The sequence below is a fragment of the Macaca thibetana genome, chromosome 6 (assembly GCF_024542745.1).
Source record: "Macaca thibetana thibetana isolate TM-01 chromosome 6, ASM2454274v1, whole genome shotgun sequence".
In the NCBI taxonomy this organism is placed as follows: Eukaryota; Metazoa; Chordata; class Mammalia; order Primates; family Cercopithecidae; genus Macaca; species Macaca thibetana.
This window is the reverse complement of record NC_065583.1, coordinates 66,362,533-66,388,900: the sequence shown is the minus strand read 5'-3', so window position 1 is coordinate 66,388,900 and position 26,368 is coordinate 66,362,533. Positions and strand designations below refer to the sequence as shown.

Here is a 26,368-nt window from a genome sequence, read left to right as displayed (position 1 = left end):
GTCTGCGTTGCACTCAGCAACAGTGGGCAGGTGTGTCGAAATGACCTATTTTACAGGTAAGTGTATAAGAGTTTTGCAGGCTTAAAGAGACATGGGGATTTTTCTTCTTTGCCTCTTCCTTTTCTCATTTTCTACCGTCTCCACTCTGGTCCAGAAATCCAGAAGTATACACATTTCTTTTTTCAACACACCTCTTCGTAAAGCTCCAATAGTGTTGCTCTGTAACTGTTGTTCTACCAGAACTTTGCTTCTTCAGTGTGTTACTTTCCTTTACGAGCTGGTGCTGAAAACCTCTTAGAACAAGCAGCAAAAGTTAATATGCTGATGTTCACAGTTAGGGCTCTGTAGGAGGCAAGACACAATCATAATCCTTCTTGGATATACAGCTGGAAGCTTCTTGTCCCTCTTAAGTTCTGTAGAACTTCGTGTATACTCTTTGCATCCACAGGAAAACTAGTAGAATTCAATTAAGGTGTGTAGCATCCATAAATGGGTCCTTGCCTACTGTTAGCAACACTTGATGGATTACCAGAAAGAGATATTGCTCTAAATGTGAACATTTTTTCACACCCAGAATGGATTCTGGCACCTGATTAAAAACCACAGTGTTCGAGCTGAACAACAAATCTTATGTCTGCATTACAAGCAGGAGGGAGAGAGACAAAAGAGCACACAAGGCATTTGTTACCCCTTAGAAAGCTTCCCCCAACCCCATCCAGTGACCTCCACTTACACCTTTGTGAGAAATGGGTAATATGCACCCCTAGCTCCAAGGAAGGCTGGGGAGGTGATTATTTTGTTCTGGGAACATTGCCACTCTAAACAAAATCAAGGATTTGTTCGTAAGGAAGAAGAGGGGACAGATACCAGGTAGAAAGTTGTTAGTTTCTACTAACCTTGAGTGAGTCCATTCAACTTCCAGAGTTTCAGTTTTCTCTTCTATAAAATGACTGCTTTTGACTAAATGGTCTCTAACCCCTTCCTGTTCTTAACCCTAAGATCTCTGATCTGAGGATCCCTTTGCCATCTGGCAGCATTAGCTGCCATTATCCTCCCTGAAAAAACTGCTGTTAAAAAAGGGCTGTCCACCTGATCACTTGCTACTAGAAAATATTCCAGGCAAAATATCCTTATCAGTTGCCTAGATTCCTACTCAAGACCAAGAAAGTGGTGGGGGCAAGAGTTTTAGAAAATGTAAGTTGGGTCCTGAGCATTTATTTACTCCAATACCTGGTGGTATTTACCACTCTTTATTGTCATTGTGTGAAGAGCACTCTGGAGCATTAAAGATCTTTCAAAGAAGATAGGCATACAAAAATGAAGACAACATTTAAATTTCTTCTGAAATTCTATGCATGCAGTTCAAAGACAGAGGGTCAGACTATCAATAGGTACAAAATTACCTATGTCAAAAGTTGCTTTATTATTTCCCTTTCTTCTAAAAAAAAAAAAGATTAAAATCATGCAAATTTAAAACTTCATTCCCTAAAAGAACCAAAATTAAGAAAAATGTTAATTCATATTTCTCTAAAAATAAGTATAAAATTAACATGACAGGTGCTGCTTCACAGGGGACTTCCCCACCTAAGAGGAAGCTATTTAATAGAGGGATTATGTGATGTGTGAATTTTTCACACTGAGAAGACCAGCAATATTAAAGGGTCCCTTGCTGTGGAAAATATGCTAATTGCCAACTTTCATCAAATGGAGAAAATTCTTCAACTGCTCTATTGCCATGCCAATTATTGAAATAAGTATAACTTATAGAGATTCACAACATTCTATTTTCTCCTTCTGATGGTAACCAGCATAATACATAATAGCTTTAACAAATAACATCAACAAAATACACAATCCAAGTTTTCTTTTTAATGGTGACACATAAATTGTAGTTTTGAAGGTTTTGAATTTAAAAATCTATGATGATGAATGTTCAGCTTTTTAAGAGGTAGAGACTGAAGAAACCTAAAATATCTTACTTTTAATAAAATCTCACATTTTCTTAGTTATTTATTTCAAAAACGTAAACCTAAAATTTGACTGATACTGTACTCAAAAAGGTCATTTTAAAAAAAATCTTATTTTTTGAATAAGCTTTATTGAGGTACAATTTATATACCATAAAATTCACTAATTGTCAGTGTACTGCTTAGTTATTTTTATTAAATTATGGATTTGTAAAACCATCTCATAATCTGGTTTTACAATATTAGAATATTCATTTATTGAGATTTTCTTTAATTTTTTTCCAGCAATGTTCTATCACTTTTAGTGTTCAGATATTGTACTTATTGTATTACATATTGCAAGGTACTCCTTTTAATATTATTGTGAATAAAATTGACTTCTTAATGTCATTTTTTGGATTGTTAATTACTGTTATATAGAAACACAACTGATTTTTGCATAAGGTTGTGTTTTACAATGGGGCAAAATTCACTTATCAATTCCAGATTTTATTTTCAGATTCCTTATAATATCATCTGTAATTAAAGACAATTTTATTTCTTCCTTTCCAATCTGTATGCCTTTATTTTTCTTGCCTTATTGCTCTGGTTAGAACCTCCAGTAGAACCTCCATTGAATGCATGCAGCAAGTGTGGGCATCCTTGCCTTATTCCCAGTCTTGGGGAAAAAGCATTCATTCTTTCACCATTAAGTACTGATTGGTTTGCTATATTCCATGACTTTTGATATGTTTTTAAATTAAGTTAGAAATATTTTTAAAATTTCCTATTGTGATTTTTTTCTTTGACCCATGGGTTATTTACAAATGTGTTGTTTAATTTCCAAATTATTTCAAATTTCCAAATCGTTTAGATTTTCTATTTTTGTTATTAGAATTGATTTTTGAATTAGAATTGATTTCTAATCCAATTCTGTTTTGAGCAAAGATCATCCTTTGAATGATTTTAATGTTTTTAAATATATTCAGCTTTTCAATGGTCTAATGTGGAAGTCAGCAACTTTTTCTTAAAGGGTAAGATATTAATGAACATTGTAGACTTGAAGCCATAAAATTTCTGTTACTACTTGTCTTAGTCTGTGTTGCTACAAAAGATCACCTGGGGCTAGATAATTTATAAGGAAAAGAGGTTTATTTGGTTCATGGTTCTGCAGACTTTACAGGAAGCATCGTGCCAGCATATGCTTCCAGTAAGGCTTCAAGAAGATTTCACTTATGGCAGAAGGTGAAGGGAAGCTGGCATGTCACATGGCAAGAGGGAGCAAGAAAGAAAGGAGAGGGATGTCATGCTCGTTTTAACAGTCCGTTCTCATGAGAACTAATAGAGCAAGAACTTAACTCATTACCACGAGGACAGCACCAAGATATTCATGAAGGATCCATCTCCATTACCAAAATAGCTCCAACTAGACCTCATCTCCAACATTGGGGATCAAATTTTAACAGGAGGGGACATATATCCAAACTATATCACTACTCTGCTGTTACAGGATGAAAGGAACTATTGACAATAGGTACAGAAATGAATGTGGACATGTTTCAATAAACATTTATATATGAAAATAGGCAGCTGAATAAGCACATGAAAAGATGCTCGACGTTATTAGTCATTAGGAAAATGCAAATCAAAACCACAATAAGATACTACCTCATACTCACTAGAATGGCTAGAATCAAAAACAGAGAGAATAACAAGTATTAATGACAATAGGGAGAAATTGGAACCCTCTTAGAATTCTTAGAATTTTGAATTACCATATGACTCAGCAATTCCACTCCTAGTTATATACACAAACAACTTGATAACAGGGACTCAAACAGATACTTGTAATTCATTGCTGCATTTTTCACAATAATCAAAAGGTAGAAACAACTAAAGTGTCTGTCAATAGATGGATAAACAAAATATATATACATATAATGGAATATTTTTCAGCCATAACATGTAATGAAGTTTTAACATATGCTACAATATGAACATTGAAAACATTATGCTAAGTGAAATAAGCCAGAAATAAAAGGATAAATATTGTATAGTTCCACTTATATGAAATATCTAGAATAGATAAACTCATAGAGACAGAAAGTAGAGGGGCTGGAGAGAGTCTGGAATGGATTGTTTAATGGATAGAGTTTACATTGGGAGTGACGAAAAAGTTTTGGGTATAGATAGTGGTAACGTTTGCACAACATTTTGAATATAATTAATGCCACTCAATTGAACACTTAAAAATGGTTTTAAAAAAAAACTAGGCAGCTGATCCTTGGGCTCTAATTTACTAACCCATGGCCTAGAATATTACCTATTTTGGATGATATTCCATGTGTGCTTAAAAAGAGTGTATATTCTGCTGTTGTTGGGTGAAGTATTCTACAAACGTCAGTTAAAGTTGATTATTGCTCTCTCTCTCTTTTTTTTTTTTTTTTTTTTTTTTTTTTTTGTGACAAGGTCTTGCTCTATTGCCCAGGTTGAGTGCAGTGGTGCAGTAATAGCTCACTGCAACCTCCACTTCCTGGGCTCAAGCCGTCCTCCCCCCTCAGCTTCCTGAGTAGCTGGGACTACAGGTGCATGCCTCCACACCCAGCTAGTTTTCCTTTTTTTTTTTGTAGACATAAGGGTCTCACTATGTTGCTTAGGCCGGTCTTGAACTCCTGGGCTCAAACAGGAGCCTTGGTTCCTCCAGCCTTGGCCTCCCAAAGTGCTGGGATCACAGGCATGAGCCTCCATGCCCAGCCTTAACAGTGTGTTTTCTCCAGAAATTTATTACACACAGGCCGGGCGCGGTGGCTCAAGCCTGTAATCCCAGCACTTTGGGAGGCCGAGACGGGCGGATCACGAGGTCAGGAGATCGAGACCATTCTGGCTAACATGGTGAAACCCCGTCACTACTAAAAAAATACAAAAAACTAGCTGGGCGAGGTGGCGGGTGCCTGTAGTCCCAGCTACTCGGGAGGCTGAGGCAGGAGAATGGCGTGAATCCGGGAGGCGGAGCTTGCAGTGAGCTGAGATTAGGCTACTGCACTCCAGCCTGGGCGACAGAGCGAGACTCCGTCTCAAAAAAAAAAAAAAAAAAAAAAAAAAAGAAATTTATTACACACAATCTTTGGCCCAAAGAGAGCAACAAAATTCTTTGGGATTGTTTGTGTCACAACAATGGATCACTCTTTGTCTTAGAGTTGCTCAAATGGTAGAATTAGAACAGTGTGCACATATCCTAAGTCCATCCTCATTCGCAGGGGATGATATTTCTCTAGCAAGCAAGACTTTGCCCAGGAAGAAGCCTAGGATGGCCAGCCCAGGCTATCACAGGAGCCAGTGGCCTCCTAAGTCAGGCTGTTGAGTACATGGCTTCATGGTCCTCTGTGCCTGAATCTCAACTAGATCTATGGAATCCCAATATGCCAGTAGTATTCATTCATTAAATAGTCCATTAAATATAAGTGACCACCTACTGTGTGCCTGGCAGTGTCAGGCAATGGAGATTCAACAGTAAACAAACAAGACTTTTAAAATATAAATGTCCTTTTAATACCATGCTGTGTTTTGAAAGCTTTTATTTCGTATTGGGCTTTTTGATGCTAAGGCAATATGATCTTGGTAGGTAGGGCAGAACCTTTATTTCCCTGCAGGGTACACAGCGAAATGATACACCATTTCTCTCCTAGGAAATGAGATATGTGGAGATCATCAGCTTGTTTGTCATTAGATATGGTAGAACTATATTGGATAACCAGTGTTCTCTTAACTAAGGTCCTGACTAGCTATTCACCCACTCCCTCTCCCCACTTCTCTCTCCATCAACCCCCACACTTTCACATTAGGTGAAAAATTGTTAGGGTGATGACAGCTTCTATAGGTACAAGGAAGGTAGGGATGAAAGAGAAATCTACCTCTGATCAATACAGCTGTATCATCATCATAAATAATTTAATCACTTTCTGTTTTTAGTTTCTTTGATCTGCTTCTCTCATCATGCCTGGTTGTGTTACTGCCATAAAAGTTTGCTCTTTGAGAGGATGAAGAACCTTCTAGTCATACCTCAGTAATCATCCTGGGGCAAAGATCCACTTTGTATTACTCCTCCTGCCTAATGCCTCATAGCTAAGCATCAACGTTTTTTACCATCCTGAAGGTTCCTGGTTGCTGCTTTGAAATGTTCTAAACCAGAAATAAATGAAGTTTCTTATTAGGCTGACCCTAAGAGCTATCATCCTGTTGTTCTTTATTTATTTTACAAGATTGCTTATTTTGTGGGTATAGAGGGAGGCAAGCTAGAGAGAGGAAGAGGGATACTTTATAGCATCTCAGATTCAGTTCGAGTATTACTTTTAGGGGCACTGAGTGAGGAGATAGGGTATATTAGGAGGTAGTAATTAGTATAGGGTTGGCTACTGTCTGATGATCAAACATGGAGTTCATTGGCTCTAGCAAAATGATAAATCAGGTCCATTTTTCTATTTTGCCACTAACACATATTTTAAAAATCGTCTTGCTGTGCCAGGGTTCCTCAATAAAAGGCACAGCTCTTATCTCCATTAAATTGAAATTTAAAATGTTAATAACACCAATATATGCTACTGACTTATTGATTAAACTGAGTATTTGGTAGAGCTTGAGCACTGTTGTTCTAGCTCTACCAAAAAGAGGAAAATATCTGGGAAGAGATTCACAAAGTAGAAAAAAGGTGCTAAGAAAGGAGTCTATACACATCACACATATACACACATCTATACACACACACACACACACACACACACACACAAATAACATTGACTTTGAGGAGCAGGAAGGACAAGTTCTTGGCAGAGAGGCCGGCATCTTTTCATCTGTCCCTAAATTACACACTGATCAGCCAATGCAAGGAGGGGAGCTGTGATTTGTTTGTTTGTTTATTTATTCATTTATTTATTTATTTGAGATGGAGTCTCACTGTGTCACCCAGGCTGGAGTGCAGTGGCATGATCTTGGCTCACTGCAACCTCTGCCTCCCGGGTTCAAGCAGTTCTCCTGCCTCAGCCTCCTGAGTAGCTGGGATTACAGATGGCTGCCACCACTCCCGGCTAATTTTTGTATTTTTAGTAGAGACAGGGTTTCACCATGTTGGTCAGGTTGGTCTCAAACTCCTGACCTCGTGATCCCCCCACCTCAGCTTCCCAAAGTGCTGGGATTACAGGTGTGAGGCACTGCGCCTGGTCATTTGTTTTTAAATCACCTTTTTCTGAGTAAAATCAAGGCCACAAAGGGGAAAGTATGTTGAGAATTGTATTTGTTAACTGATTTTCTGCCTAAAAAAAAAATAACTACCATATTCTTCTCCTAGAGAGCTATCTTTTTCCAAGTCTTGGTGTTCTTGATGCTTCCCTTCTCATGGACTCTGCTTTTCTTCATTAACTTCTTTTCTGAATCCATATTTGAAATGGAGGCTTCTGTGTCTTTTGTGATTTGAAGTGAATATACTCTATTTTAAGGACTCAAACCACTTTTGTGGCTCCTTTCCCCAATGCCCACAACATTTAAGCACATCTCTGACTGGTGCTCTGCAGCTCCTAGGTGTTCTGAAGTTCCTCCCACAGCTCTGTTGGCTGTGCACTCTGGCAAACAAAGATGAAAAGCTCAATAGTTTGAAAGGCTTGTCTAGGGTCAGAAGGTAATCAGAATTAATAACAGACCAAATATAACCCACAACAGCCCAGCCACAGCCTGAGGCTCTTTTTCTGAATTTATACCTCTTCATTTACTGTGACATGCATGGTTTTGAATGCTATCAGGGAAAATATTTTTATTATATTTTCCGTTGCAGAAGAATCTTCTACTATGATTTTCTTCTCAACACATTTCTGGAATGCAGTAGCAATATTTATAAATATTCCCTTAGAGAAACAATATGGATACATTAATATAAGTGATAAGCATATTTTCTGCAAATATATCTATTTTAGCATTTCACCAACTTGCTAGGGGAGAACTTTGTGTTTCACAAGGCATTTGTTTACTCTTGAAAAGGAAAACTGTTGACGTTTTCCTTCCAATATGCTTATCTTTAAAGATTTATAATATAAAATATTCTCAGTGTGATATGTACTTATTTGAACTATTCGAATTTCATGTGATTCCAAATGGAATTTTACCTTTCTTTTTCAGTATTCTCTTAAGACAAATTTGGTTTACTCTTATGAAAAGAAACACTTTTTATTTAACTGTAAAACTACTCATTGAGTAAGAGTAACAAGCTGTAAATAATTTGTTACATATTATCCCATTTTTTGGTTAACAATGAAACAAAAATGACTATCAAATATAAAGTATTAATATCTAACACATATTGAGTCCAAAAAGTATTTACTCAACGAATAAATGAACAAATGAATAAATATACTTACTTTACAATGGGAGAAACTGAGGTCAAAAGTGTTAGCCACAATCTGGTATACTATAATCCAACTAAAAACTATCTAACCATCTAATTCAAATGTTGTTTTCCCTTGTTTTATTTAGAAGACAAATGAAAGCTTTAGTACTGAATATTTTGAAAGAGAAACCTGAGAATAATGCCTTGTGGGGAGAAAAGCTTCAAATTAAAATTTCAGAATAAAAATAAGGAGAAAAATAATTTTACTCAAACACTACTTTGCCTTTCCTTTACTCTTAAATTTAAGAGTCTCAAATAACCATTTAAATACTATGAAGTTAAAGAATTTTCTTAATTATAAATCTATTGTGCTTAAGGGAAACCTGGAAGCTTTACTAAGGTTCTAATTTTTAAAATTATGTGCACCACCTTATTTATATTTTCTAAATGACTATTCCTAGTGGGAAATAAATACAGTGACACAGTTATGTCTTCACCTGCCAACCAACACCACAGTTATAGTCCAAGAAACTGTATTTTATGGTACATGGGTTCAATATTTACGTTTCCTCCTTCTTTGTAACAGAACTTTGAGAAATGTGCCCAACTTAAAAAAAAAAAAGAAAAGCTGTTTTGCAGCTTTCTTTGCAGAAAGGGTTGACCAATGAGGTATCAATGGAAGTTTTTATGTCCAGCTTCTGGGAGAGCCATATTGCCCTCTCTTTCCTTTCCTTCTAACTGAAATACCGTTCTGATACCTGACATCCAACCACCATCTTGGACTACTGAGGAGAACCTGAGGATAGAAGTCATTCACTAAAATGGCTGGAGAGGAAAGAGGGAGGAGCCTGAATCTAAGGATGGTGGAGCTTCCATTCCAACTGTTGACCACCTACCTTCTATCTTCATTTACTCCAGAGACAATTAAACTATAACTTGATTAATTGATTAAACCATGTTATTTGAGTTTTCATACAACCAAGCCTAGTCACAACTAATATAGCCATGTTATAGCTATGAGACTTTTAGCAACTCATTTCTCTATACCTCAGTTTACTCATCTGTAAAAATGGACCCGATAACAGTATTGACTCAGAGACCTGTTACAAGGATTAAATGAGTTAATATATGTAAAGAGCTTAGAATTGTAGCCAACACAGACTAAAGGCTCAATGAATCCTCTATTGTTATTATTCACTTGTACCACCTATAATATAACACCCGCAGAATAAATGAGAAAAGGAGTATGAAGAGGAGAAATCACGTTTCCCATCATCTTCTTCAGAGATGAAAGACCTGGGTAAAGAGCATAACGAAACGCATAACAAATCATACTTCTCAATTAAAAGCACTTTGCAGATTACAAGTCATTCTGTAAGGATACTTGAGTTGTTCTAATCCTTACCAGAGCTCTGAGATGAGGGTGCAAGTCGAAACTTGCTTGAGTTAACAGGTCATTTGCTGGCTGGTTCAAGAGCTGGAGTCCCAAGTTCACTGTTCCAATAAAGGCCAAGTTGGCTTTGTTCTAGTTCATGACCCTAGACAGTACAATATACTTAGTTTTGGTTAATTGTCCTCTGAATAGGATTCTAAATTTAAATCGTGTGGGATAAGACATGAGGAGGTCTGAGCCATGCTCCTGAGAAACTCCAGGCATCTGCCCTCTCCTGCTGTGATTGGCTACACCTGCCAGCAGGTGTGTGGGGGTTGTAACTAAGTCTTTTTGATTTTTAAAGGGAAATTTCCTGAATTTTTTCGAGAAATCTATTTTTCCCCCAGCTAATTTATTTAAAAGCCTCTGAGCCTTTGGGTCTTAACTTTAGGATGACTCTCCAGTGAGCTCTGCTCACATCTTAATTTAATAATAACAGCTAATATTTTTTAAGCACTCATTATAGGCAAGGCACCATTTTAAGTGCTTACTGATATCATCCTACTTAATCCTCACAAAACTTTGCAAGGTACTGTTGTATTTGCCTTTTAGAGATAATCACCCTGAGGCACAAATGGTGGAGTGACCTACTCAAAGTCATTGGTGGAGTGACCTACTCAAAGTCATTAGAAGGGAAGGTGGCAGAGCCAGGTGACTCCATGGTCCTAGCCACCACCCACTACTCTTGTCTCATATTTAAAAACTGTCCACTATCTGCCTTTACTTTTCAAGGCTCAACCACTCAGAAGGGCCTGGGTGTGTTTCTTTGCTCAGGTGCCTTTGATTGTGGTCATATTTCAATCTTGTTATTCCACATGCCAGTCTTTCATTACTCACAAAAGATAATAAAATCCCTTAGGTGATGTCTTCCACTGCATCAGCTACCCAGGTTGTTCTGTCTTCCATGCCAGAGGCTTGTTGCTTTTGGTTGGTCCTTCCTTCATCTCAGCTCACTATCAAACGCCCAGGAGAGCCTCTGGCTCGTGACTCCAAGGCCAGTTCTCCAGGACTTTTACTTCCGTAATCTTCCTCCCTTAAACCCATAATGTAGTCTAATATAAGAAAAGCTTCAAACAAATCCCAATTGAGGGGCATCCTACAAAATACCTGACCAGCACTCCTTAAAACTGTCACAGTCATCAAGAATAAGGAAAACCCGTGAAAGTGTCACCACCAAGAAGAGACATGAGAATTATTTGTAACATAGTATCCTGGATGGGATCCTGGAACAGAAAAAGGACACCAGGTAAAACCTAAGGAAATCTGAATATAGTTAATCATAGTGCATCAGTATTGGCTCATTAATTGTGGCAAATGAACCATGCTAATGTAAGATGTCAATGAAAGGGAAACTGGTGCAGAACAGTTGGGAACTCGCTGTACTATATTTGCAATTTTTCTGGAAATCTAAAACTTTTCTAAATGAAAAAGTTTATTTTTTTAAAAAAGTATATGCCATGTAGTAAAGTCCTGTCCTATTTGTGAGATTCTACTGGGCTGGCTAATATACCATCTTCTTCGTAAAAACCTTGAACCAAACACATCCTTCTCTCCTCTGAAGAGCTTAGGGTACTTTATAGAAAGGGATATATGTTTTTATTGTTTCTACTGATCCAGGTGGCAGCTTTTATGATTCCTGGGTTGTACAGTAATGATATCTGCCATAGGGAATGGCTTACTAAAGGTCACCAGAATGGCACCATAGCTGGGTGTGGAGCCTTGTATGACACCTGTCCCAGTGCCATTCCAGGCTGGGCAGGAAACTGGCTCAGATGAATTCCATTCCATTCAATTCAACAAATATTAACTAGCACCTACTATGTATTGTAAGCACTGGGAAACTATTACGTTGGCGCAAAGGTGATTGCAGTGCACAACCGCAATTACTTTTGCACCAACCTAATAAAACCGAAAAAGATTCTGTTTCCTGCTCAAGGACAGTGTGGTGTAATTGGGGAGAGACAAATATATCATTAGACAATTTCAGTACAAGAAGTTACATATCATGGCAGATGTGTAAAAGGTGTTGAGGACGCTTGGGAGGAAAGATACCTCACCAGGCAGGAGGTGGGTATTGAGCCCTAGGAAAAAAGTCTCAGCCTGAAGTGCAGGTGAATCCTGGTTAGGGGGAAATGTGTTTTAGTTCTGTAGGGGCTCTGCTATGTCTGATTTCTTAAGACTTGATGGCTCTTCTGAAGAGTTTACTCAATAGCAGTAGTGGGACTACATTAAACCCAGTTTTCCTGGCAGGGCATAAATCTTACTTTCAGGGCCTCAAGTTTTGTGAGAACATGAAAGCGCTTCGATATATATGAATAGCAAAATCATGGTTCAAAAAACTTGGCTTACTCTTGTGTCTCTGAGGTGTGAACAGGGAAGGGAGATTTGCGCAGGATTTTGTGGACTGTAAAATATGCTGGCACTCCTAGGAGGGTGGTAACGGGCCTGAATTTCCTGTTTATACCTTTAGGAGTGATTAATCAGGACAATGTAGATTAATACTATTTTCTTATACCCTTTGATAGTAAGGCATAGGTGTTTTTCCCTTAGGCTGTGAACCAGATCTGGGGGACACTTCCTGGGTCCCTTCCCTCCCTGTGAGAAATTTAATGAGCCACATTCTCATTAGACCACTAGGTCTAAGTTTGAGGCACTGTGCAAAGTGAATTTTGCAAACATAAGAGATTTTTTCTTTCTTTTCAGTAGTAAGTCACTGCATTAGAGAAGCAATTTCCTGATATGGAGGTTCCAAATAAATTGTCTGTGCTGTCTAAATGTTTTTCCAGATATTTTGAAATTATTTGCTCTCTTTCCGTGCCATTCTGTGAGGGATGAAGAGCAGCCAGCTGTTGGGTCCTCTTCTCCTGCTTGCTGTCAGCACCACTTCCCCTTCCTTCATCCTAGGAGGTCCATCTGTCAAAGGCAAATGCCCACAACATATTCTGAGACAGTTAACATCCTTCCCTTCATATCTACTTTCCTAAGCTAAGAAGAGTAAAGAAACTATTTGCTTGGCTTTATTCAGCACCTTGCGTCTCACAGGCTGCAATTCTTTGGTAAATTACACCACTAATTGTTTAGCCATCAGGGAAAACTGGTCTTTTATAACATTTTCCTTTTCTGAGTCTCCCTAACACAATGAAAAGGCCCTAGTGTCCAGACAAGGATTTAAAAAGTGGAGTCTGGGGGGTAAGTTTACAATGCTTGGGGAAGAAAAAGGATACTCCACGACTGAGAAAGCTAAGCCAGGAGGGGTACTTGAGCCCAGGAGTTTGAGGTTACAGTGAGCTATGATCATGCCATTGCACTCCAACTTGGGGCAACAGAGCAAGACCCTGTACCTGTGTCCAAAAAAATAAAAAGGATACAATGCAAGAACATGATTTTTTTTTTCTTCAGACGGAGTTTCGCTCTCGTTGCCCAGGCTGGAGTGCAATGGCGCGATCTCGGCTCACCGTAACCTCTGCATCCTGGGATCAGGTGATTCTCCTGCCTCAGCCTCCTGAGTAGCTGGGATTACAGGCATGTGCCACCACGCCCAGTTAATTTTTTTGTATTTTTAGTAGAGACGGGGTTTCTCCATGTTGGTCAGCCTAGTCTTGAACTCCTGACCTCAGGTGATCTGCCTGCTGCAGCCTCCCAAAGTGTTGGGTTACAGGCATGAGCCACCATGCCTGGCCAAGAACATGATCTTTAAAGTGGACATAGACTAGCTAGGAATTAGGAAGAACTTCTTAGTATCTAAAAAAAAAAAAAAAAAAAAAAAAAGACAGTAACTGACCAATATCTACAACTGCCCAATATCTACATTTTTGGTGGGTAAAAAGCACTGAACAACGATTTATTAGACAGTGTTCATATCAGAAGATGTTTTCTTCCATAACTTATTTTGACATGGTTTAGTGTCTCATTGCTATCACTTTATTATATAAATGACCATTAAATTACATTAAATCTTGAAAAGATGGACCTTGATTTTATATCTGGACTGAGTGATAAGAAATGGATTTATATGCTCTTCTGCATTTTGTGAAACTGGCCACAAATCAGAGGAGTACAAACAGAATTATTTTGAAATGACTTATAAATATTTTATACATTATTGTTTTTAAGAGGAAGTAATTTTCCAGCAGAAATGGCCAACAAGATTATCTGATTTCTCCAAGAAGCATGAATTGCGTATCTACCATGTACTGTGTTTACCTCCTAGAAATTAAAAAATGAGTAAATCAAAGATACTGACACCAAGAGCTCACAGACTGCTTGGGAAAATAGAGAACAAACAGAATTACGGTACAATGTGGTAAGTATTGTAACAAAGGCACACAGTCAGAACTAGGAAGCAAGAGGAAGGCAGGCTTTATAATGGGCTGCCCGCTCCTTCTGCCTGGATCTCCTGGGGCAGGTGAAGCTTGACTTTTAAATTGAGAGTTGAATGATAAGTAAGAGTTCAAAAGGGCAGGTAAAGAGAATTAATTCTAGGCTAAGAACCACCTGTGCAAAGGCAGTAGTGTAGAGAGTACAGTGCCTTCAGGTGTTAGATACTTTACTATCATTGGGTTGGAGAGAGGCAGTTACCAAAGATGAGGCTGGAAGAGTAGGCAGGGCATAGATCTCCAAGGGTCTTTTAAAGCATGCCACGGAGGTAGACATTACCCTGTAGACCAACACTTCTTAAATTTTAATGTACATACGACTCATTTGGGGACTTGTTAAAATATAGATGCTAGCTGGGCACAGTGGCTTGCACCTGTAGTCCCAGCTACTCAGGAGGCTGAGGCAGGAGAAGCGCTTGAGCCCAGGAGTTCAAGGCTTTATTACACTATGATCATGCCTATAAACAGCCACTGCACTCCAGCCTGGGCAGCACAGATAGGTCTCACGTGGGGCCTGAGTGTCAGCTTTTCTAAAATGCCCCAGATGATGTGCTGCTACAATAAAGTTGGTCTACAGACCGTGTGATAAGTAGCAAATATTTACAAATTACAAATTCCATTACCTGGAATGAATTCTATGTACTAAAACATACCTTCAGCCCTTGAGAGGAACTGGGACATGATTCAACTAGAGCTAGGTGAATTCTGCCTATAAGTTGCCTCCTGGGTTTACTGTGGGTGCCCTACAAATGCAGTAATTTTTTTCTACATGTTCTATGATGTGAAGACAGTGGGGAAGCAATGTAACACAAATAATCCAGTCAGTACTATAAGAACCACAATTTGGCTTTTTTGGCTGTGGGGAGAGGAGTAGAAACAGTCCCAGTTACCCAGAGCAGCTGATATTCATTGTCAGCATGGCCCAGAGCCTTTTTCCCCCAGCAGTAATCATTTGGAGGTTGAAATCTTGGCTCCAGTTCACCTATGCAATGGGACTTAATTCATGCCAGACTGTGGTGGTTTCTGTAGCAGTCCAACTCTGCCAAGGCTCAAAGTCCAAAGATTCTCTCATGCTGTGGCAACAAAAGAGGAGCAGAATTAAAACATAAAACTCTTGTTCTATGACCTTTCAGCTATTATTGTTTAATTATTTTTATGACATTATAAGTCATTTTGCCAAGTCACTCCTTAGCCCTTTTTCAAAATATGACAATGATTATTAACTTGGTCTCTTTTCCTAATAACCTATAATAGATATTTGGAATAGAAAAATGTCAGACTGTATCAAATGAAAGACATTTGAATTTCTGTGGAGTCAGTTGGTCTTTAGGCTAACATTGTATATAAGTATGTGTGTAGGAACATAGTCACACATATGAGATTGTACCTGCAGGTCAATTTCTAGAAAAGAAACTGCTCACAGGTGTTGCCTCTGGAGAGAAGTGGGGAATGGAAGAAGGGTCAGTTCTGCGAGATCTTCTAGAAAATACTACTTCTTTTATTCTGTTTTAAATTTTTTTTCTAATATGATGGCTTAACTTAAAAAATACAAAAAAAAAAAAAAAGAACTGTCTCAATGACTGAAAAGTATGATAATACTTGCAGGTTTGGGTAATATAATCCCTTTCCTCTGGGTCATCTAGTATTGAGACTCTTTTTGTACTGTGTTTAAGGGGAAAAGATTAATGGCTTTAGGTCTCCTGAAGTTTAAGCCCAGGTTGCTAAATTACCTACAGTTGGTTAGTAAGGAAATCAATTTTTGAAATAAAAAAATTCCCCGTAAGAATTTTTTTCAATTGTTTCCTCAGTTGATGATTTTTGCCCTCTCTTCAGACAATAGTGAAACATAAAATGAGATGGAGCATTACAAAATGAAAAGAATTGGAGGGAAAAACATTTGTTTTTAATGCAGTCAAGTATCTTCATTGATTCCCCTCTCTGCACCTTCTCTCTCCCCCAGTATGATAGAATCATACTTCATTGATTCTATGATATCTATAATATCATAGAATACTGAAGGGAAGCACATTCCAGATACATGCTGTATAGACTAGCAACATTTAATGGATAACTTACATTATGCTATTATAAATTTATAAGCCTAGAAGAAGCATTATTATCTTCCATAAATACTATGAGTATTAAACATTCAACAGTCATTACCCAGTTTGCAATCTCCTATGACTTACATAAAATTTCATCTCAAATAACTGCAGTGAAAATAGATGGCAGATGAGACGGTAGGACTAGATTGCAGTTCCGACTCAGAGCAGCATGCAGAGGCTCTCACAGTGAATTTTAGCTCCAGAATGACTGTAAGAACAAACCAGAAATCCAGAGAGGACCCATAGAACCTCTGAAGAAAATAGACTGCTCCTGCAGGACCCAGGAGACATCCAAATAATGTGCTGGCATCCATGGCTGAGAGATCTATTGACAGTTCACATTGCAGGACTCTGTGAAGACAACCCCAAGTACCAGCCTGGAGCTGGGTAGACTTGCTGCATGGCTAGACCTGGAAGAGAGATAACAATCACTGCAGCTCAGCTCACAGGAAGCCACATCCACAGGAAAAGGGGAAGAGTACTACATTAAGGGAATACCTCATGGGACAAAAGAATCTGAACAACAGCCTTCAGTTCTAGACTTTCCCTCTGACAAAGCCTACCCAAATAAGGAGGAACCAGAAAAACAACTCTGGTAATATGGCAAAACATCTCTGCTAATATGACTCTTTAATATCCCCCCAAAATCACACTAGCTCATCAGCAATGGATCCAAACCAAAAATGTACCTGATTTACCTGAAAAAGAATTCAGGAGGTTAGTTATCAAGCTAATCAGGGAGTCATCAGAGAAAGGCAAAGCCCAGGGGCGGAGCAAGATGGCCGAATAGGAACAGCTCCAGTCTCCAGCTCCCAGCGCGAGCGACACAGAAGACAGGTGATTTCTGCATTATCAACTGAGGTATTGGGTTCATCTCACTGGGGAGTGCCGGACAATCGGGGCTGGTCAGCTGTTGCAGCCCGACCAGCCAGAGCTGAAGCAGGGCGAGTCATCGCCTCAGCTGGGAAGCAGAAGGGGGAAGGGAATCCCTTTTCCTAGCCAGGGGAACTGAGACAACAACACCTGGAAAATCGGGTAACTCCCACCCCAATACTGCGCTTTAAGCAAAGGGGCACACCAGGAGATTATATCCCACACCTGGCCAGGAGGGTCCCACACCCACGGAGCCTCCCTCATTGCTAGCACAGCAGTCTGCGATCTAACCGCAAAGCAGCAGCAAGGCTGGGGGAGGGGCGCCCGCCATTGCTGAGGCTTAAGTAGGTAAACAAAGCCCTGGGAAGATCGAACTGGGTGGAGCTCACAGCAGTTCAAGGAGGCCTGCCAGTCTCTGTAGACTCCACCTCTGGGTACAGGGCACAGCTAAACAACAACAACAACAACAACAACAAAAAGCAGCAGAAACCTCTGCAGAATGCAAGCGACTCTGTCTGACAGCTTTGAAGAGAGCAGTGGATCTCCCAACATGGAGGTTGAGATCTGAGAACGGACAGACTGCCTGCTCAAGTGGGTCCCTGACCCCTGAGTAGCCTAACTGGGAGACATCCTCCACTAGGGGCCCACCAACACCCCACACCTCACACGGTGGAGTACACCCCTGAGAGGAAGCTTCCAAAGCAAGAATCAGACAGGTACACTCGCTGTTCAGCAGTATTCTATCTTCTGCAGCCTCTGCTGCTGACACCCAGACAAACAGGGTCTGGAGTGGACCTCAGGCAATCTCCAACAGACCTACAGCTGAGGGTCCTGACTGTTAGAAGGAAAACTAACAAACAGGAAGGACACCCACACCAAAACCCCATCAGTACGTCACCATCATCAAAGACCAGAGGCAGATAAAACCGCAAAGATGGAGAAAAAGCAGGGCAGAAAAGCTGGAAATTCAAAAAATAAGAGCGCATCTCCCCCTCCAAAGGAACGCAGCTCATCGCCAGCAACGGATCAAAGCTGGATGGAGAATGACTTTGATGAGATGAGAGAAGAAGGCTTCAGTCCATCAGACTTCTCAGAGCTAAAGGAGGAATTATGTACCCAGTACAAAGAAACTAAAAATCTTGAAAAAAGAGTGGAAGAATTGATAACCAGAATAATTAATGCAGAGAAGGCCATAAACGAATGGACAGAGATGAAAACCATGACACGAGAAATACGTGACAAATGCACAAGCTTCAGTAACCGACTCGATCAACTGGAAGAAAGAGTATCAGCGATTGAGGATCAAATGAATGAAATGAAGCCAGAAGAGAAATCTAAAGAAAAAAGAAGAAAAAGAAATGAACAAAGCCTGCAAGAAGTATGGGATTATGTAAAAAGACCAAATCTACGTCTGATTGGGGTGCCTGAAAGTGAGGGAGAAAATGGAACCAAGTTGGAAAACACTCTTCAGGATATCATCCAGGAGAACTTCCCCAACCTAGTAGGACAGGCCAACATTCAAATCCAGGAAATACAGAGAACGCCACAAAGATACTCCTCGAGAAGAGCAACTCCAAGACACATAATTGCCAGATTCACCAAATTTGAAATGAAGGAAGAAATCTTAAGGGCAGCCAGAGAGAAAGGTCAGGTTATCCACAAAGGGAAGCCCATCATACTAACAGCAGATCTCTCGGCAGAAACTCTACAAGCCAGAAGAGAGGGGGGCCAATATTCAACATTCTTAAAGAAAAGAATTTTAAACCCAGAATTTCATATCCAGCCAAACTAAGTTTCATCAGTGAAGGAGAAATAAAATCCTTTACAGATAAACAAATGCTTAGAGATTTTGTCACCACCAGGCCTGCCTTACAAGAGACCCTGAAGGAAGCACTAAACATGGAAAGGAACAACAGGTACCAGCCATTGCAAAAACATGCCAAAATGTAAAGACCATCGAGGCTAGGAAGAAATTGTATCAACTAACGAGCAAAATAACCAGTTAATATCATAATGGCAGGATCAAGGTCACACATAACAATATTATCCTTAAATGTAAATGGACTAAATGCTCCACTTAAAAGGCACAGACTGGCAAACTGGATAGAGTCAAGACCCATCAGTCTCCTGTATTCAGGAGACCCATCTCACACGCAGAGACATACATAGGCTCAAAATAAAGGGATGGAGGAAGATCTACCAAGCAAATGGAGAACAAAAAAAAAGCAGGGGATGCAATACTAGTCTCTGATAAAACAGACTTTAAACCATCAAATATCAAAAGAGACAAAGAAGGCCATTACATAATGGTAAAGGGATCAATTCAACAGGAAGAGCTAACTATCCTAAATATATATGCACCCAATACAGGAGCACCCAGATTCATAAAGCAAGTCCTTAGAGACTTACAAAGAGACTTAGACTCCCATACAATAATAATGGGAGACTTCAACACCCCACTGTCAACATTAGACAGATCAACGAGACAGAAAGTAAACAAGGATATCCAGGAATTGAACTCAGCTCTGCAGCAAGCAGACCTAATAGATATCTACAGAACTCTCCACCCCAAATCAACAGAATACACATTCTTCTCAGCACCACATCACACTTATTCCAAAATTGACCACATAATTGGAAGGAAAGCACTCCTCAGCAAATGTACAAGAACAGAAATTATAACAAACTGTCTCTCAGACCACAGTGCAATCAAACTAGAACTCAGGACTAAGAAACTCAATTAAAACCGCTCAACTACATGGAAACTGAATAACCTGCTCCTGAATGACTACTGGGTACACAACGAAATGAAGGCAGAAATAAAGATGTTCTTTGAAACCAATGAGAACAAAGATACAACATACCAGAATCTCTGGGACACATTTAAAGCAGTGTCTAGAGGGAAATTTATAGCACTAAATGCCCACAAGAGAAAGCTGGAAAGATCTAAAATTGACACCCTAACATCACAATTAAAAGAACTAGAGAAGCAAGAGCAAACACATTCAAAAGCTAGCAGAAGGCAAGAAATAACTAAGATCAGAGCAGAACTGAAGGAGATAGAGACATAAAAAACCCTTCAAAAAATCAATGAATCCAGGAATTGGTTTTTTGAAAAGATCCACAAAATTGATAGACCACTAGCAAGACTAATAAAGAAGAAAAGAGAGAAGAATCAAATAGACGTAATAAAAAATGATAAAGGGGATATCACCACCGACCCCACAGAAATACAAACTACCATCAGAGAATACTATAAACACCTCTATGCAAATAAACTAGAAAATCTAAAAGAAATGGATAATTTCCTGGACACTTACACTCTCCCAAGACTAAACCAGGAAGAAGCTGAATCCCTGAATAGACCAATAGCAGGCTCTGAAATTGAGGCAATAATTAATAGCTTACCAACCAAAAAAAGTCCAGGACCAGATGGATTCACAGCTGAATTCTACCAGAGGTACAAGGAGGAGGTGGTACCATCCTTCTGAAACTATTCCAATCAATAGAAAAAGAGGGAATCCTCCCTAACTCATTTTATGAGGCCAACATCATCCTGATACCAAAGCCTGGCAGAAACACAACAAAAAAAGAGAATTTTAGACCAATATCCCTGATGAACATTGATACAAAAATCCTCAATAAAATACTGTCATACCGGATCCAGCAGCACATCAAAAAACTTATCCACCATCATCAAGTGGGCTTCATCCCTGGGATGCAAGGCTGGTTCAATATACGCAAATCAATAAACGTAATCCAGCATATAAACAGAACCAAAGACAAAAACCACATGATTATCTCAATAGATGGAGAAAAGGCCTCTGACAAAATTCAACAGCCCTTCATGCTAAAAACTCTCAATAAATTCGGTATTGATAGAATGTATCTCAAAATCATAAGAGCTATTTATGACAAACCCACAGCTCATATCATACTGAATGGGCAAAAACTAGAAAAATTCCCTTTGAAAACTGGCACAAGACAGGGATGCCCTCTCTCACCACTCCTATTCAACATAGTGTTGGAAGTTCTGGCTAGGGCAATCAGGCAAAAGAAAGAAATCAAGGGTATTCAGTTAGGAAAAGAAGAAGTCAAATTGTCCCTGTTTGCAGATGACATGATTGTATATTTAGGAAACCCCATGAACTCAGCCCAAAATCTCCTTAAGCTGATAAGCAACTTCAGCAAAGTCTCAGGATACAAAATTAATGTGCAAAACTCACAAGCATTCTTATACACCAGTAACAGACAAACAGAGAGCCAAATCAGGAATGAACTTCCATTCACAATTGCTTCAAAGAGAATAAAATACCTAGGAATCCAACTTACAAGGGATGTAAAGGACCTCTTCAAGGAGGACTACAAACCACTGCTCAGTGAAATAAAAGAGGACATAAACAAATGGAAGAACATACCATGCTCATGGATAGGAAGAATCAATATCGTGAAAATGGCCACACTGCCCAAGGTAATTTATAGATTCAATGCCATCCCCATCAAGCTACCAATGACTTTCTTCACAGAACTGGAAAAAACTGCTTTAAAGTTCATATGGAACCAAAAAAGAGCCCGCATCTCCAAGACAATCCTAAGTCAAAAGAACAAAGCTGGAGGCATCACACTACCTGACTTCAAACTATACTACAAGGTTATAGTAACCAAAACAGCATGGTACTGGTACTAAAACAGAGATATAGACCAATGGAACAGAACAGAGTCCTCAGAAATAATACCACACATCTACAGCCATCTGATCTTTGATAAACCTGAGAAAAACAAGAAATGGGGAAAGGATTCCCTATTTAATAAATGGTGCTGGGAAAATTGGCTAGCCATAAGTAGAAAATCCTTTTCTACTGAAAGCTGAAACTAGATCCTTTCCTTACTCCTTATACGAAAATTAATTCAAGATGGATTAGAGACTTAAATGTTAGACCTAATACCATAAAAACCCTAGAAGAAAACCTAGGTAATACCATTCAGGACATAGGCATGGGCAAGGACTTCATGTCTAAAACACCAAAAGCAACAGCAACAAAAGCCAAAATTGACAAATGGGATGTAATTAAACTAAAGAGCTTCTGCACAGCAAAAGAAACTACCATCAGAGTGAACAGGCAACCTACAGAATGGGAGAAAATTTTTGCAATCTACTCATCTGACAAAGGGCTAATATCCAGAACCTACAATGAACTCAAACAAATTTACAAGAAAAAACAACCCCATCAAAAAGTGGGCAAAGGATATGAACAGACATTTCTCAAAAGAGGACATTCATACAGCCAACAGACACATGAAAAAAATGCTCATCATCACTGGTCATCAGAGAAATGCAAATCAAAACCACAATGAGATACCATCTCACACTAGTCAGAATGGCGATCATTAAAAAGTCAGGAAACAACAGGTGCTGGAGAGGATGTGGAGAAATAGGAACACTTTTACACTGTTGGTGGGACTGTAAACTAGTTCCACCATTATGGAAAACAGTATGGCAATTCCGCAAGGATCTAGAACTAGAAGTACCATATGACCCAGCCATCCCATTAGTGGGTATATACCCAAAGGATTATAAATCATGCTGCTATAAAGACACATGCACACGTATGTTTATTGTGGCACTATTCACAATAGCAAAGACTTGGAATCAACCCAAATGTCCATCAGTGACAGACTGGATAAAGAAAATGTGGCACATATACACCATGGAATACTATGCAGCCATAAAAAAGGATGAGTTTGTGTCCTTTGTAGGGACATGGATGCAGCTGGAAACCATCATTCTCAGCAAACTATTGCAAGAACAGAAAACCAAACACTGCATGTTCTCACTCATAGGTGGGAACTGAACAATGAGATCACTTGGACTCTGGAAGGGGAACATCACACACCGGGGCCTATCACGGGGAGGGGGGAGCGGGGAGGGATTGCATTGGGAGTTATACCTGATGTAAATGACGAGTTGATGGGTGCTGACGAGTTGATGGGTGCAGCACACCAACATGGCACAAGTATACATATGTAACAAATCTGCACATTATGCACATGTACCCTAGAACTTAAAGTATAATAATAATAATAATAATAAAGGCAAAGCCCAATGCAAGGAAATCCAAAAAATGATATAAGAAGTGAAGGAAGAAATGTGCAAGGAGATACTTAGCATGAAGAAAAATATAACAAAAACTGTAGGAAATGTTGGACACACAAAAAAATGCAAAATGCTCTAAAACGTCTCAGCAATAAATTGAACAAGTAGAAGAAAGAAATTCAGAGCTCGAAGAAAAGAGCTTAGAATTAACCCAATCAACAAAGACGAAGAAGAAAGAATAAGAAAATATGAACAAGGCCTCTAAGAAGTCTGGGATTATGTTAAATGACCAAACCTAAGAATAATTGGTGTTCCTGAAGAAGAGAAATCTATAAGTTGGGAAAACATATTTGGGGGAATAATTGAGGAAAACTTCCCCAGCCTTGCTAGAGTCCTCGATGTTCAAATACAAGAACCACAAAGAAGACCTGGGAAATTCATTGCAAAAGATCATTGCCTACGCACGTTGTCATCAAGTTATCTGAAGTTAAGATGAAGGAAAGAATCTTAAGAGCTGTGAGACAAAAGCATCAGCTAACCTGTAAAGGAAAACCTATCAGATTAACAGCAGATTTCTCAGCAGAAACCCTACAAGCTAAAAGGAATTGGGGCTCTATCTTCAGCCTCCTCAAGCAAAACAATTATCAGCCAAGAATTTTGTATCCAGCAAAACTGAACTAAACATCACATGTGAAGGAAAGATAGTCTTTTTCAGACAAACAAATGCTAAGAGAATTCGCCACTACCAAGCCACCACTAAAAGAACTGCTAAAAGGAGCTCTAAATCTTGAAATGAATCCTGCAAACACATCAAAAGAGAATCTCTTTAAAGCATAAATCACACAGGACCTATAAAACAAAAATAAACTTAAAAAGCAAAAACAAATAACAGCAACAACAAAAAAAACAAAGATACACAGGCAACGAAGAGCAGGATGAATTCAATGTTACCTCACATCCAAAGTTGTTTGAAAAGACTTAAAAGCAGTGTTTCCTGAAATTCATTTTTCTACGTATATACTATAATCCTCTCATTTAGAAATTACTTTTTAAGGTTTCATCTATAAGGAAGGTAGAGATAAAATATAAATGTTTGGCCAGGCATGGTAGCTCATGCCTGTAATCCAAGCACTTTGGGAAGCTGAGGTGGGTGAATTGCTTGAGCCCAGGAGTTTGAGACCAGCCTGGGCAACATGGCAAAACTCTGTCTCCACAAAAAATACAAAAATTTAGCCAGTGTTGTGGCATGTGCCTGTGGTCCCAGCTTAAGAAGCTGAGGCAAGAGGATTGCTTGACCCTGGGAGGTCAAAGCTGCAGTGAGATGAGACTGCACCACTGCACTCCAGCCTGGGCAACAGAGCAAGACCCTGTCTCAAAAAATAAACAAACAAACAAACGTTTTCAATATAACTAACATTGAACCAACCCCACTTCATAATTGTTTTCAATAAAAACATCTTCTCTTAATATAGTGATTCCTAAACTTGGCTTCTTATCACTATTAACTGTGGAGCTTAAAAATAATTTTTTCTCCACCATAGCCTTCTGAATAAAAAGCTTCAGAGGTGAGACCTTGGAATCTGTATGTTTTATAAATTTACTAGGTGATTCTAATGAAACTAACCTTTCATTGTGCTGATATTTAGAAATAATCAGTTCAAAAATTTAGCTGTTACATTAACTTAAATGCCTTCAGGGGCCAGCCAGTTAACAGAAGTGTGAGAGGCATCCCTGTGCAAAACCCAAGAAAGCTATCATTAGTGTCAGTATATTTTATGTGTGGCCCAAGACAGTTCTTCCAATGTTGCCCTGGCAAGCCAAAGATTGGACACCCCTGATTTAGATGTTAGATCTATCAGACTGACTAGGTTCAGTCTCAACTTTTTTGATAAGGATATTTATAGATGTACCTCACATTGCATTATAGCAGGAGGCATGCAATGTCTTGAGTCACTTTTAGAGATGTTAGGATTGATCAGTGGATTCAGGTGGTAGCAGCTTGAGCCTTCCACTTTTAAGTTCTCCATCAACCTTTCTCCTGATGGTTTCAGTATCCATTGATTGTTGTAGCCTAAAATCCACCTACCTCGGCCTCCCAAAGTGCTGGGATTATAAGCTCGAGCCACCACGCCCAGCCTCTTTCCACTTTTTAGAGCTTTTTTTCTGAATATTGAAATGCATATGGCATCAGACATCTGGATATTTTTCTGTCCCCAATTTCTGCCGTTTCCATGTGACTTTGAATTTGATCTTTCTTATTTCAATTCATTTGTTAGATGGGGGGACTACTAGATCTCAGCTTCTATGGTCGCCCCCAGCTGTGAAACCCCATTGTTTCCAGGCAACAACCTCATTGCAGAGACTCAGGTCACTAAATTACATTATGGCCATGATAGCTTTGTTTGTAATGACTAGTCAGCAGATGTAGGTTACCCTTCTGGCCTAAGCTATTTACATTTTGGTTATTCTCTTTCTTGTCTCCACACGGTCTAAGAACACCACATCTGAGATCCTGAGTGAATTTGGTCTCTCTATTTAAACTAAGAACTTTGATATTGATCTTTCATTTTTTCCTAGGTATACACATTTTCATAATGTTTAAGTATAAATTTCAAGGAGTATGGCAGAGATAAAAGGGCAAAAAGGCAATTCTTGCCTGGAGCTATCCTTTAATTATAAGCTCTAATCTGTGACTCTCTCAATGGGTTTCTCTACTCCTTAATTAAATAAGGTGCCATTAAATCAGTAACTCAAAGTGCTATTAACTCCTTACAATACTTTTAAATATAAATACCTACTTTCTTGTCTCTTGAGAAAATTCTTTGAATAGCTACTTAGTTTTAAAAGAAGTTAGGAGATACAGTGGGAATTCACTTGAACTGAAAATGCACTCTGCCATTTGGATCACATCAAAGGGGTTACCGTAGTTTTCCTCTCATACTTTCTTCTCAGCTAGGTTTCTAGGTTTAGAATGGTTAACTAACTTTGCCAAGATCACATAGCTACTTAGTGATGGAACCTGAATTAGAATTCAGGACAGGTTCAAAGCTCTTTCTCCTTGTGATGGTTAACTTTATGCATCAACATGACTGGGCCATGGGGTGCCTAGATCAGCTCTCCTGGGTCTGTAGCTTACTAGGTGAAGATCATTGGACTTCTCAGCCGTTATAAT

General features: G+C 39.1%; 1 long non-coding RNA gene across 2 annotated transcripts; it reads right to left on the bottom strand.

Annotated features, from left to right (window-relative positions):
* Nucleotides 1–2,144: 2,144 nt before the first annotated feature.
* Nucleotides 2,145–17,289, bottom strand: LOC126956270 (uncharacterized). 2 transcript variants are annotated; one of them, XR_007726266.1, is made up of 3 exons: nt 16,314–17,289; nt 9,722–15,197; nt 2,145–9,612 (listed from the first exon to the last, which is right to left on the bottom strand). It is a non-coding gene; the product is annotated as an uncharacterized LOC126956270 (long non-coding RNA). The 2 variants fall into 2 exon arrangements; XR_007726265.1 differs by having other exon boundaries at nt 2,145–12,661; nt 15,015–15,197; nt 16,314–17,278.
* Between the last annotated feature and the right edge of the window lie 9,079 nt (nt 17,290–26,368).